This window comes from Lineus longissimus, chromosome 10, assembly GCF_910592395.1.
Source record: "Lineus longissimus chromosome 10, tnLinLong1.2, whole genome shotgun sequence".
Classification (NCBI taxonomy): domain Eukaryota; kingdom Metazoa; phylum Nemertea; class Pilidiophora; order Heteronemertea; family Lineidae; genus Lineus; species Lineus longissimus.
Genome location: NC_088317.1, coordinates 2,299,850 through 2,314,766, shown reverse-complemented (window position 1 = coordinate 2,314,766; position 14,917 = coordinate 2,299,850).

The following is a 14,917-nucleotide window of genomic DNA, read 5'->3' as shown; positions in this document are numbered from 1 at the left end:
AATACTGGAATCTGAACTGGTCCTATGACAGGTAGACAAAGCCTCATGACACCAGGAGGTGCTGGGATGATGGCTTAGGTGTCTGCTAGGGGAAAACAGTCACTTTCAGTTGATGTTTGGCTTATTATCGCCCCCTTGTCTTATTAAGGGGCGGTTAGTTCGAGAAAAGCAGTTCCGATCGCGGGAAACTGGCGCATGTATTTTCGCCATGGGCTGCCCGAAGCTGCGGGCGAGGCAGGGAATGCCCATATCAGATTATCGCGCCGCCATTACGACAAGAAATCTCCATGCCTGACCCTAGCGTGGCTTTTGTTTTAAAAGGTCTTTTTACTTCGGTGTAAGATCGCTGTCATGATAGAATGTCATGCTGTAGATTGTGTATAATTATCCTCACGCTTTTAATGAAACTGCCGTGAAATCATATTATAAAGTGACAATCCCACTGCGTGCAAATAAACTATTATCTTTGAGGGACAATTAGCCTTCTTGAGTTACATGGCTAAATGGCTAGAGATGGTTAGCGATAATTCTATACTTTACGAGGAAATCCAGAAATGTCGGCGTGAGTTTGTGGGGGTCTTGACTGAGAAAGTTACCTTTGAGTGATCAGAGATGGTCAACCCGCATTTATGCTCACATTTCTGTAGCAAAAAATTATGCAAAGAGGAACATAAAAGCGGTATACATTAGTATTTACAATCTTAATCTTTAGTGAGGCAAGGAGAAGCGAGTAAGAGAACGGCCCTGGAATTATCTAGAATGCGAATTTTGTGAGAGACTAAAGAAGAAAACAACATGCTATATTATCTTTGTTGGGGTTCTGCCCCACACCCCACTGGTGACAAAATAACGATTTGCTCCAAATAAGCTTTCCCGGTCGTGACATTATTGATGATCAAAGGAAGATATTACTGTCCTGTGTCTAAAGCAATAAGAATCACACTAGGATCTATATTGTCTTAACATTGCTGCATTGTCTCATTGCAAGAACAAGGAGATACGGAGAAGTGAAGCTGCTGACCTTTATGAAAGACATATTACAAGGATGAATACTGGACTATGAATATATTTGACACATAAGACAATGTGCGCATCTGTAATCATCATGATGTTATTATACTTGACAGCGTGGTTCGGTTGTCCTGTGTCTCCGATGGTGATGTCCCGCTGCGTTCGAAGGGAACAGATTGGTAAACAATAACATAGGGGCGAAGATGTCAACTCATGTAACGTGATTAATTTTGTTTGAAGGAACGCCCAGTTGTGGGCGAGAAATAGACTTGGTTGATAACCTAAGTCTTGAAGCTCTGTTTTAAAATGGAAAAAAGCTAGTGCACGACATGTACTATTTTCTTGAATCCTTAAGGAGAACCTTTTGCAGTTGCTTTAGGTGTGACGAAGAAGCCTTTACTGTATTGCAAACAGACACTGTTCTCACACTTGGCAGAACCTATTGACTATCTGATTTCAGTGGAATAATCTTAGAGTTCCAAGTTTTTCAGTCATACCGTTGCATGAGATAAAGCTCATGTAGATTGAATTTTAAAAACACAAACGTATACACGAAAATCCCGGCCCGACATCTTGAAAATGGCCGACTGGTTCAACCGGTGTAGATATGAAAATTCAGGATAACTTCTCTCATTAGTAAGCAGGCTGGCCCATTCCCATTATTCCCCTTCAGAGTGGATTGCATATTAAAACAAATCTGTCAGGTGGTGACTCCCCCTAAGCCAAGGGGGGCTTGAAGAGCTAGAGATCACCCGCGAGGAATTGCATCAAAATTAGCTCCAGTTTTACGTCACGGCCCGGCTCCATCTATCCCAACAAAGAAGTCAAATAAGGAATATTTCTCCGCGATCATTACGAGAAATAGTATCATGAGATAATTACGTGGACAACAATAGCAGACGCTTGTGTTTTATGTAAAAGGATCTAATTACCAATTGATATTGTATTACTGGACGCGTATCCATATCTGACTTTGGCAAAGCATTTTCGACGTCGTCGTCGTCGTCGTCGTCGTCGTCGTCGTCGTTGTTCATGCTGTTGCTGCCACCGTTGTTTTTGTTGTTCCAGGCAATCGACCATAATTCAAATATTAATAACTTACATGCATATGAATTGTCGCCGAGTTTCCTTGGTAAAATGATTCCCTTTACTCGAGGTGGAATTAGTAATCTTCGATGTGGCATTGCACCGACTAACCCCGGTGACTTCCGAATCCCAAAATTGTAAAAATGATAAAAAAAATCTCTTGAAATACAATGCGCTTTATTACAGAGAACAATGAACGATCACACAACAATACAACACCAGAATCCAGTTCAAGGAATTGTTATGAGTTTTTGTTTCTGTAACAAAACGAAATATGGTCACAATAAGACGCAGCTACAGAAATGTGACCAACAGGTCCGTATCCTCTTCAGAACAGACTGGACCAAATTGGCGCAGAATCTCGAAGAATTGTCATTATTTTCAATAATTGTGTATCAGGCCCTGAATTCGGGAGTCTGGTGTCTTTCATGGCCGGTGTCCTTCCAAGGGCAATGATGATAAAACTGAATTCCTCATCATTGCGTCGAAGAGAAAGCTGTCAAGACTTGAGCCACTTCCTTCAATCCAGATCGGATCATCCTCTGTTACTCCCTCATCTCAGGTTCGAAATCTTGGTGCTGTTTTTGATGCAAACATGTCTATGTCACAACAGGTGTCCCAAGTGGTGAGGGGGGTTTACTATCAGATCCATAGAATAGCAAAGATCAGACGATACCTGGACAATACCACCTGTGCCAGAGTAATAAATGCGCTAATAACATCTCGCCTGGATTTCCAAAACGGTCTTTTGCTCGGATTACCGGGCTGTGAAATCCAGCGCCTTCAAAAAGCACAAAATGCTAGTGCTCGCCTCTTAACCAGGTCCAAAAAGAGAGAGCACATAACCCCTATTTTAAAATCTCTTCATTGGTTGCCGGTGACATCACGTATCGACTACAAAGTTCTTCTCACAACCCACAAGGTCATCCATCATGAGGAGAGCCCACAGTATATGAAGGAACTTCTCAGTCTCCGTGCGCCCGGCCGCAGACTTCGGTCCTCGGATGACCCTTGGCTCCTTGCCATCCCACGTTCAAATGGGGTCTTCGGGGATCGATCTCTGTGTGTCCGGGCCGCGGGGCTGTGGAACGCCCTTCCAAGCTGGTTACGTGATGTCACTGTGCTAAACACTTTTAAGAGTAAACTCAAAACTCATCTTTTTATCCTAACATATTCAGAGTAGGCCATACATGTTTTAAATATTGATATTTTCCGGATGTTTTTAAACTGTTTTTTATCCTCATGAAATCACCACTTTTAATGTACTCATTTAATATTATGTACAGTGCTTAGAAAATGTATGCACCATTATTTTAGCACTTTAAATCAAATAAATTATTATTATTATTATTATTCCACTGATGCGTGTCATCTTGGCAGGGTATGTCCTTATGTGGCAGGTCCATCCATTAAGTGAGTCCTGGGCTGACCTTGGCTGTAAGGTACCAACAATCATGCTTTGTGTCCCACCCATCAAAAAGAGATATCCTCTTTTGTTGGGTTTCAGGAAGAGGAAGCGTTGCTAGGTATATACCAGCGTATTTTAGCAATGGCATTACTATTAAGACTTGATATCCATGCATTGGATTGTTGCCTGATGTTCTTCCAACATTTGAAGACGCCAGTTTTCCGAAATTAGCTAATAACTTGGGTGCCGACAGGTGATGGTAAAAGAGAATCAGTGATTGTAGGAAGATGTTCTGAGGTCGATGATGACGACGTGTCACACAGCGATGACCTATCAGTGTGTCATGCCTGTATTTGTGGACAACTAGATGAAGCCAGTGGTGAGTTGACGATAACGCCGTGTCCAGTAATCTCACTAAGTGAACTTTGGATCGCACTGACGAATGCCATCTCATGCAATTCTGCATTCTTGTTTGTTCTGCACCATTGATGGCAAAATATAAAAGAAGTTGCAGAGGACGGTCGAAGAATAATAGATCCTGGATACAACACAAGTCTGATTTTGGGAACTTCTCGGGGAAACGTATTTCCTTTCTAAATCTGCTTGAACATCCTTCAGGCAAAAGACCAAACTCGGGTAGTACCAATCGTCTTCAATATTAGGTAACATCAAACAGCAAAACCATATGCACAGCATCTAAAAACATTTTACTTTGACATAGAGAAGCACTCTGACAAGCTACATTGCATATATATGTCAGCGGCGAACCTCGCCGTGTATATTTTGCTACAATGTAAGTTACATGAATACGAATTTCTGATCAGCTCGACAGGCTGCGCCACTCTATATTTTGCAGTCTGATATTCAATTTGAGACGAAGTCACTGTAGCATGACGGGGGAGTGGTAGTCAGATAGGTGCTTACCCAGCCACAAAAATACTATTGAGACATCCTCAAATTACGCGAACATTAGCAACAATGGTCAACAAGTTTAAAATGAATCAGTCAAAATGTGACATTCATGAACAAATTCCGTGACAAGCCAAATTTCGGGGTCTGCCATTCATAATCTCAAATCTCCTCCATTCTTCACTACACTAACTAGGCCAGCGTTTCGAATGAGGTGGTACGCTAAAGAGGTTATTTGGTGCGTTCGAAAAATTGACAGGCGATGTCTCAACTTTGGATATAATTGCCGTCAAAAATGTTGACACCAACAATGCATCGACATATATACACAATTTACCGCATTGAGGCGTCCATTCATGAGAGGACAGTGCGGTGACAATGCAAGAACTTGTATCGTTGGTCTTGGGTTAATCGGAGGGGCCGTCCGCCTACCTGGTGCCGCGCTGTGGGAACCGACCTAGGCACAGTTCTCATCCATTTACGGGCCTAGCGGATGCGAGACGCGCAGAAAGATCACCCGGGTAGCGAATTCATGCATTAAAATGTCCTGTTTTGTGGTCCGTTTAAAGTAATATGTTTTGGAATGCACCAATATGTGTGTTCCCTCTGCGGTAGCCCCCTGCACCCCGGAGAGGGAGACTGGTTGTTATTATTAATTGAGGAATCTCGAGAAAGAGGAAGTGTGCCTAGTGTCAGTTGTCTTCTTTCTTGGATTTCCACTCCTTGTTGTGGCTGTGAAAGCGATCGCCGAGCGGGGCGCCGAAGACACCGGTGGATGGGTTCCCGGCAAGCAAGGAAGTGTCCCTTACTTTGTCAACAAAATGGCTGCCTTTAGTTCAATTATGCCAGTTTTACAGGCCTTTCAGTTGTTGAATCGTTGACTTATCATGCATGCAATTGTAAAATAATGAAATTCCTAATTGTTGCAATGAGTAGAATAATAAAGAAATAGCCCATGTTTGATTTGGGGGCTTTCAGAAGTATTTCGGCTGCGAAGGTGCATCGACCTGGATTATGGAACATTGTTTTATTCAAATATGACAAATATGACCAACAGCAAGAATTGATCTTACCAGCAGTCATAAAATTTAATTTTATTAACAATTTGTCATATTTTTGTCACAGAAGGGCTGTTATGATGGCCCTATAAATTCATGGCAAAACAAAGACCTGTTACTGGTGTCTTCCCCAGTGTGTAACCTCATCGTCAATTCCTTATGATTTGCTGATTGTAAATCATTCAATGAGTGTGATGCGCATAATTCAGCTGTGACAGAGTAGCGCGCAGAGTAGCAGGGACCAGGTGTGAGAAGCTAGCATGGGGCGGACTTGCAGAATACCAGCAGTAAGTCTGCTACCCTGTATTTATCCACTGGTCCCCGCCATATGCTTGCCGGTCACGCCACACAGGTGCTGGCGCGACCATGCTGCGATCACCAGTGGAGGGAATAGTTTTTTCTATCACAAATCGTGGATGGGGCCACCTACCAAAAAATGTCCCCCACTTCGATTATAAGTTGATATTGTTCACGACGTGCATGCTGTGTATCACGTGTTTACCGTTTGAAAATTAATTGGAGATGAAAAAAACGGTGGCAGAAAACCGGTTTTGGCAGAGGACCCCATCAGAAAGCCCAACGATCTCTTGTTTCAGACTTTGGTCACGTATGTATCGATGAAGCTATCTTCGCACATAACTTTAGTACAAATAGATTGACAATCACGTGAAGCACTAATAACTGACACCTCTTCTACTAGTAGCAGTATGCCAATTGGTACGTTTTTCATTAGACGAAGATTACGAAGATTGATATGTCTGACAATATCTAACGTTGGCACACCCAGGTTAAAAATTATCAGAAGAAGGCTTGCTGAAGAAAACGACGGTCTTATCGATGGTTTGTTTCTAACCTGACAATGCCTGGCGTATGCATCACTCAAGCAATACGAGCGCCTCCAGCTCCCGCATAAACTTAGGTTTTGTGGAAGCTGAAAGCAATGCTTAGAAAATCTCTGCATTATTAGAAGTGATATCGCACTCACGAAAAGAGCATTACTCTGCAAACAACTTGATATTCAGTTACTAGATAATACAGTCATTCACTTTCGTTTGATCAGGGGGTGTCAATGTCATCAATTTAAATTCACCGTTCGCTATTAAAATAAACTTGAGTCGCGTGGCACAGTTTGCAAACGAAATTTCAACTCAGGGTGCCTATTCTAGTGACTTACACCACGTTGAGTTCATAACTTGGTTATTATTTACGTGACGACGGGTATACAGACTTGATTGGGGGTAGCCTCGGCATGGGGCCGGGTATACTGTTATTTGCCTGGGGTGGCGCCCAGACTTGTCACCGAGAACCCACTCGTCCGGGACGAGCCTTGCGTCTGGTGACATTTTGAAAGAAACGCTCGCTTTTACGCCGGGGTGATTCCGGTGCACCTGTAGAAAGTATTTATGATAACTAATATGCTTATTGATTATTAGATAGGCCTATACATCTCTACAACACATATATTGAACCTAGTGACTAATTGATTGACAAGTTAGTTCAATACAAGTAAAGTTAAAACCTCAATGATTGTTTGATAGACCCACGAGCTTTTCTTCAATAGCAGGCTATCAAATTTGACAGAAAGCCATCTTGTCACACAGGGCTCTGAAATGGCAAAGTCGAATGATGCAAACAACATCTTTAAAAGGGTATCCTAAGGTTCTTGCATAAGACTTTTGTTGGTTCGCCCAAAAGATGTACTTGCACCAATACGATATACCTCTTAGGGCAGACTTTCCAAAGATAAAGGAGATACAGTGAAGTATTTTCCAATAGTGTCAAATCATACGCGTTATACTCTATTTAATGTTACCATTTGCCTTAACTACACAGCGGAAAAAATTAAAACAAATTACAATTCTCTATGTATTATTCGACAGGAAACGAGGTAACGGAGGCGTGCCTTTTGAAGAGTCAGTAAAATGTCGGAAAACAAAAGGAAAGGAAATGACGTCATATGTTTTGATCTTCGAGTTCATGTTAAATAAACCACAGTTCATTGGTGTGTTTGTCCGACTTGTGATTAAAGTTGTCGAAGCGCGCCCTAGACATTGATCTTTTGCAAAAAAAAACCCTAAAAATCGCCAATTTAGGGTTTTATTCACTGTTTAATCACGTCATTATCACAAAAAAAGACACAACAGTGACCTGGAGGGGTGTCTCTAAGTTGCGTCCCGCGGGTGCTTAGAAATTCTGGAATTTGGATTTCACGACGGGATACCGAAAGGGCAAAACAATGTCGCTCAATGTCGTTAACGTTTTGGCACGGAGATCATGATTTTGGTGCGGTTAAAATAATGTTTATTTAGTTAACTTGTCTTCTAAGCGGTCCGGGCATGTTGTTGCCTCGCAATTTGGATTAGTAACACAAAATGTGTCCCAGTGGGTGTGGAGGGGATTAGAATAGCCAGGCAAGGGTCGTGAAAGCCCAGTTAGACTTGGTGACAGGGGCTAAACATTCCGCCGCGCAACTTCGGACCACATACTGGCTCTAACATTCGGATTATAAGGCAGAGACCTGACAATTAAGTCATGTAATCACCTTAGAAAAAACTGTAACCAACGAACGAGAAATATTTCAAAGGAGAAGAAAAACGGTAAAAAACCGAAGACACCATAACACGATCGGTTTAGTTAGGCCCTATCACTGTTCAAACCTTCATTTCTTTATCAAGACACCAACATGACTAAAGTTTATGTTCTGTGTTCCGTTGTGTTCCCGCTTCTGATCAGATACTCCGGCAAGTCGTCGATGGACTGGCCAAGGTCCAATATCATAAAACTTTAATGCTGCTTCAGTTTTTAGTCACAACTCATATTTATACTCTACAACTGAGTGGAACACTCTCCCGATGAGCAGATCCTGGTTTTAACTAATTGGATGGCATCAAAGTTTTATGATCAAATCTCGGAAACTATTTTTTAATTTTTTTATACATGTATATATATTTTTAAGAACGTACTCAGCGTTCCAGTGACACCATTTTAGTTGCTAAATATCATTCATCTGTCGTGACAAAACTGAAGATTTGCTGTTTGTCAACGGCAAAGCAATCGGAGAGAGAATGAAGAAAGTGATCCGCGCACTGTTTTCAATAATGTTCGCCGTTGGAATGTTCACTGAATAAAGAGTCAACAAGTCAAACAGCGAAAATGGGCAGTAATGCCCCAAAAGCGATTCATGGGTGTTCGGATCCCAAGCAGTGTCCCAATATCAATGCTATTAGACTTCCCCGGAGGTGAAATTAGTAAAAAAGGAATTCTCAATGACACCCCGGTTCGAACATTGCTTAGCAAATTATTCAATTGACTTCACTGTCGGTTGTAAATTTTAAAACATGTCATGGGATGCACAACGTGGTGCCTAATCTCGGACAATGTCTATCAACGGGAGTACAACTTTCCCAAAACACCTCTGTGGAGATCACATTTTCTCGCGGTCGAAGTAAAGTGATAGCCAATTTACGAAATCCGATCCAACTTTCGGGAGGCACTCCGTGGGGACGACCCTTGTTAGGGCATGATCTCGTTATGGCCCCAGGCCCTCGCAGCCGCGACAGCCTAAAGGGTAACAGAATTGCCTGCCAGGCGTCTGGTTTGTCCAACTGTGCCAGCCAAAACACCGTCAAAGACCATGTTGAGATACCCAGAGAGGCATTCGGTTTAGCTGCTGGGTTCTTGAAAGACTTCGAATAGGCCCTGCTGTCTCCCCGATTGGCCGGCTTAGGACCCGCTGTCTCATCATTGTGCCCAATGGCATTACAAATAGGCTTTCCTTTAAGGCATTTTCCTTCCACTTGCAGCGTGAGTCAACACAGCGACTTTGACAAACCAGGTCGGAGAGATGCATTTTAATCATGTTCGATTCTCAAAGTTACCATTTCCTCAGCAAGATGCGGTTGTAATGACGAACACACCACGGGACACTGAGACGGCTTTTAGTCGTAGAATTTAGTCACTGTCAAACGAGTCTCCAAAACGGCATGTGCATCTTTTTTTCTTCATAAGACGCGGTTTTGAAAATATGCATTCGGTTTCCATGCTCGTCGTCTTTGCACACATGGCTTTAGAAACAAGATGATGACACAATTTCAGTTGCCTGAAGAGCTATCACCGGCAATGTGTTCGGGGCCATTAGCTTTTCAGCTATACCTTGATGGAAGATGTAGATGTCCCAAGCAATCAGAGGATACAGAATGTCATTATCGAGATCCTGGAGGTTGGTTTCTTGTCTAAGTTGCCACGAAGATTCGTTTTCTTTACTTAGTTGCAATGAAGTTTGGCTTTTCATTTCTCTGTGACTTGATTTTTTCACAAAAGCTTCAGGAATGCGCCGAAGATTAGAGAAAAAACAACTAGCATATCGTTAATTTGACACTTCGAAGGAGCTCAAGGTATTATCAAATACCTTTGCTGATTTTGGACCTCCAACGTCCCTGCCTCCTGCTAGTTAAGTTCACTGGACAATACGAATGGTATGTCGCTTATCTCAGAAACGTGGTGAGCTTAACAGTCACTAAGCTGGGCACACGTCGGGTCAGAACCTTTGGCCATGATTAAAAAATATACTTAACATTTAAGAGAAACCCGTGCCTAGATTCAATGATAAATATCATTTTAAGTCTAACCTCGATTTCGATAAAATCTAGTCCTTTGAAGAACTTAATGCAAGAAAGATGTTTGAAGACGAAAGAAAACGAGATTTTTACCCGAATATATTTTGGTAATGTGAATAAAGACTATAGTGAGATCCTTTTTTCTGAAAACTTCATGTACATGTACTTGAGACCTTTCCGTACAAAACCAAAAACTGGCAACTATCCAGGGCAAAGTTCATTGATGACACCTCATTTTACCCCCAGTCACCTGTTCCTAAACCCCGTCCGTGTTGCCTCCTCTGGGGGTGGTGTTTTCGCATCGAAATGGTACCAACGCAAATTGTGCAACGCAGGATTACCACTCGCTTTCGTGTTATATATACCCTTCTGTCAACAAAACAGGTGGCAAAAACTTCCCGACCCTGCAGCTGGGGGCCATGTAGTATTTGTGGTTGCTACCAATAAAACTGAGGGTCCGGGATGACACACCCGTGTCATCCCGTGTTCCACATCCAGATATCAGGTTTTTGCTATACTCCTACCTCGTGTACAAAATAGAATAATAATATCGAGGGGGGGGGATTATATTGAAAATCACTGGTTACGTCGGGATGCGTTTTCTACGAGCCCATGTTATAAATTACTCAATATCATTACCCAGTCGATGTGTCAAAAGCTCCACATAAACACCGACAACTTTACGTCCTGTGTATGGCCACGGCAACAACATATATAATACCACGTTCAGCTGGTGATGTACTGGGTTCTTTTTGCCACAGCGATTCACATGGTACTTCCCCTGCAATGCCCCCCTCGGCTCTCACATGGGTGAACTAGTTTACCAGTGCTTGATGGGGTACTGCTCGTTTCGCAACCTCGAATGTGTTTATTTGACTACGCGAACTCACTAGTTTTGCGCCAGTCATTCCAGTGATAAACAAGTTTGGTTTTGGGGGAATTTTTCTGCAGGTGACGATTGTTTGGGACCTCCTTGAAAGTTTGCAACTACAACAAAGTCAGCATGGTATCCCTCAGGTTGGTCCGAGTCTAGGGCTGGGAAGTCAGAACCATTTCGTAGACTGAGCATGGCAATTGGTGGAAAACTTTTTTTGAGAGGGGAGGGGTGGCCATCCTCGGGAAAAAAAATTAAAATTTATCTATCTTTAAGAGTCCAAGGGAGGATAGTTCAGATGTGTCGAATGCACCCTCCCAGCAGTTTAATTCTCGTGCCAATCACTCGTATCGCTTACAACAACAGCAATACAAACATTATCAAAAGTCATCCAGTTGGCCAATTACTTCCCGAACTTATAACAACACATTTCAACAAGCGAGTGATTTTCTGGTCGTCATCAGTTACCTTCACTGATTGGTAATTAATGTATTCTTCTATTAAGATACAATGTACTATTAGATGAAACAATATCGTAATTAGATGGGCCATCCTTGTCACAGTTTACTTCTGTTTTGACAGTCGAACCACGCGACCCGATAAACTTATGTTTGCGCGGGAAGCCGCTTGTGCTCACAATCATAAGGTAATCAGGAAGGGTAAATAGGATTATCTTATCCTAATTAGTGTGACTTGTATCATTGTAAGCAATTTGTTTTCTCTGCGGTTAACTTTTAGATTTAGTCAAAATTAACTCTGAAGTTATTTTCAAGAAACATTTCATATTTGTCTTTCTGGTCATCTATGCATCCTTTTGATTCTCAAGCGTACTAGAACAGTAGATTTAGTCCCTCTTTAGAATAAGTCGTACCCCATTGTTCAATGACTGTTTACATACATTGGAAAGACTCTTGTCAAACTCACATCCAAAAGGCTATCTCCTGAGATCACATGTAGGCGGGGCTCTGTAAACCACTGACTGTAATTATAACGAAGGGTCGGATATGTCGGAGTGGGACATACATTTTGTAAGCCTACTTACATACGTCAAAAATATCTTTTGATAGTTACACGTGAGCTCAATTACACACTAATAGTAGTGTATGCAAAAAGTAAACAATGAGAAAAGTATAGCTACAACTCTCTCGTTTTTATGCAAAAAATATTATGACAGTAAGTTGATTGCAGGTTTTTGTAACACGCTGTAGTTGTGTTTTCTTCTTCAATCCAAGTGATAGGTGTTTACATACCCCATGCTGGGCCTCTCAACGGGAACGCTGAGATGCCAGCGGGGAGCGCAAACCGGGCAAATTCTCTGATAGCGTGATGGACAGCTCGAATCATTCTGGATCCAGGTTCTAAACGTCTTATTTGAACATGGTGTGCACAGTGTTGCGTTGATATCGGCTGGCGAGGTTTCCGAAGATTGCCGAAAACAGGCCCCGATTTTACTTCTCAGTGACACTGAACTGTCTTGCTGTGAAAATCCTCTCGAGCGTGATGCATGTACATGTAGGCCGAGGGCATGGTGCTCAGATAAGGTTATTCTGACATGATCTAATGGCTATTTTTTGGCACTTTTATCCGGCCCATCCGCCTGCGTAAGTGGGTGGCAGCGAACGTGCATGTCAAATTCCCAACCGTCGAGCAAGATGTCGAAATACGCGAAATCTTCCGAGACTGAGAAATCTGTTGCTTCAAATGCAGTAAGCACCTTGTGTCAACAATGAAATCAATTTAATGAACCTGTTATATCTTGGAATATTTTGTTGTTTCTGGAAATGTCCTAGACCAACACAGACGCGTGCACGCCTATCACATTAACATGGCTATCTAAACACTTCAATGTTTGATCCCTGTACATACGGCAACAACAACATGAAGGGAGCTGAAATGTTGTCATTTGCCGGTGAAGTTGATTTTCTATTTGAAGTATGTTTACTTTACGACTAAATCGTTTTCGGCAATGCTCGGGGCGGGGTGGCCGACAATCGCAATTTTAGGGATCATCGAGGCAGCGTCCCGGCTGTCCCTACTCGGTGGAGTTTAGAGCACTAGAAAGCGGCTTGTCACAACCCCCACTATCACCCACATTACACCTGCACATTGTCACCGTAGTTGTAAATGAAATATCTTCGTTTACGACGATTTGGGGAGGTATAACGCCGCTGGGAACTTTATTTTGTCCCCAATTCCTCCAACTGTCGCATCCGAGTCAGTTTAGTGAGTCCTTCTCGGACTAATAACGGGCCGAGTCCACAAAGTTGTGACGGTCCTAACTGTTTACTTTGACAACCTGTTGTTGGGGAAGTTTTATGCCGTGCCTCACTACATTATGTTTGTCGGTCCGGCGCAGCTACATGTAATCGTGGTTTCGCCAGTCGCCCCACTGGCGGAGGTTATCACAACCATGACAGATAAAGGTTGAATGTTACAACCGAGAAACTTCCGAGTCCTATTGGGAGAATATCAGATGATGTTCCATTCATTCTGCGCTATGATCAGATTTAGCAAGACTTAACACATTGGACACAATGACCATTTAGGACACTACATTCCTCAACCATAGCTCAGCGTCGTGAGAGTTTGTTTTGTGAAGATCCTCCTTTGTCATGGCACTTCTTCGTGTCTTCAGGCTCTCTCATTAAACACAATGCCCACTACTAAACACTTTGTCCGCGGTCACCGAGTGTAAAGAGACTTAAATGGTTAGAATAGAATCTTTCGATGATTATGAACCCTATGCCGACGAAGTCTATGTTAATGCGCTTATGTGTGGCGTAGAGCGGATCTTTGTCAACATAGAGGTTTATATCTCAGTTAATATTACCAATGAAAATATGATATACATGTTGCAGGTATAGATAAGTGTATTCCTTACTTGCAAGTAGGCCATACACTTCCAACTCATTCAGTCAACGTACGCCTTTGCTTTACGTGATAAAAAAACCTCGAAAATGTCGAAAGACGGTCAATTTTTGCAAGTATTCTAAATGCAGTAGATGTTATGTTGTAATAACGCTTTAAAACAAAATCGGACAGCGCGATACAAAATAGGCCGAAAGACGGGCACTTTCATACATGCCAGAAGAGGGCCCTATGCCCTACGACATCAGTCAGGGACGAAGAATCACGCAGTATTTTTGTGCAAATCTGTCCTGCCAGTTTTTGACTGAATACCTGCCTTTTATACAAGTAGCCGGGACCAGTAAGATGACCCACAGTCGCCAAAAAGAGGCGGCACCGGCTTCGGGCCTAATATGCATATGAAAATTGGTAAGATAAGAACCTCCCCAAAGTCTTAAAAGTCAAGTCTAACTTTGGCCGAATCTGATATTTTCAAATGTCGAAAAATGACTCTGATGAGGCTTAAAGTACATTCATTGTTTTGACAGTCAGTCTTACTACATTCTTCGACGTAACCAGTCGCGAAATAAATAAACAATTCCGTGTCTTGAGGTCGAACCTGACATAAATAATCAAGAATGAAACGCTGAGAAGTCTCCTTCAGTGATAACTGAATACCATCAAGAAATATGAGACCTGTTTTCTCTGCGGTTCCTACCAGGTTCTCCCTCCCCCACAATACGAAAAGTAGAGAATACATACGCTCTGAATTTAGATTTCCAACACTAGAATGAGGCCACGTTTTTATTTCATTATACCATGAAGCTAGCTTAATAATTATACCAGTCGACTACCATATATAAAACGGTCTATTTTGTTCAAATCATGAATTTAGCTTGTCAAACTCTTAACACGTTGATAGAAAGAGTTTTATAAAAGATTTTGGGTGATGAAAAGGGCATTGAAAAGCTCCGAATACAACTTCACATTAAAACAAGAAATAACCTGCGGGGAGGCCTGTCAGTCCTGACTGACATGTCGGTTTAGGGACGCCCACCAGCGCATGCGCAATTAGCGTGTACAATCGCGGCAGCCGTCAATCACCCAC